Below are 745 nucleotides of genomic sequence, written 5' to 3' on the forward strand. Positions count from 1 at the left end.
AAAATTCTATGAGTCTATGACAGCTGCTACCACCGTGTTGGCAGAAAGATGTGCAAAACTAAAGACACTCAAATACACGATCTGACTGAAACCCAAAGTTGGGGCTCGCAAAATACAACACAAATCCATCAGAGCATTTTTACTCCAACTAAACTGCACAGGGTCCAAAAGCCTGGTACCAGCTGAGGATCCTAACGAACCCAACAGCAAACCTTCCTCCGTCACAAAGCAATGGAGAAAATCTTGCAGAAAAATGGTGCAGAGAAAGTGTCGCATTAGGGAAAGCCCTGCCACAGGATTAGGAACTGGGAGCATGGGTATGGACACTACAGGAGCAAATCCAAATATACAGAAAGTCTGATCCTGAGCAGGTGCCAAGAGAGAAAAAGGAGGGGGGCAAGCTCACTATGCTGACAACACCTACATAACCTGTCACAGCAAAGTACTACTGAATTGTTACTGCTTGGTCACCTTTCAGACAGTTGCAGGCCTAAGTGCAATAGTTGGAGAAGACAGCTATTTGCAAGTATGAGCAGGCTCTGGTGTCCCTGAAGTACCTTACAGGCACCAGCTGGATGGAGCAGTCTTATCCTACCAAACATCTCTTCACTCAGGCAAAAACATTAAAAAAAAAACCATACTGGCACCTCTTCTTTAGCCCTGTAGAAACAGCACAGCTGCTGGACAAGGTGCTGGGGCCGAGGGGTTGTGCATCAGCAGACTTCTGAAAGCAGGACCAGCATTC

Source organism: Acanthisitta chloris, unplaced genomic scaffold (assembly GCF_000695815.1).
Source record: "Acanthisitta chloris isolate BGI_N310 unplaced genomic scaffold, ASM69581v1 scaffold21887, whole genome shotgun sequence".
Lineage (NCBI taxonomy): Eukaryota > Metazoa > Chordata > Aves > Passeriformes > Acanthisittidae > Acanthisitta > Acanthisitta chloris.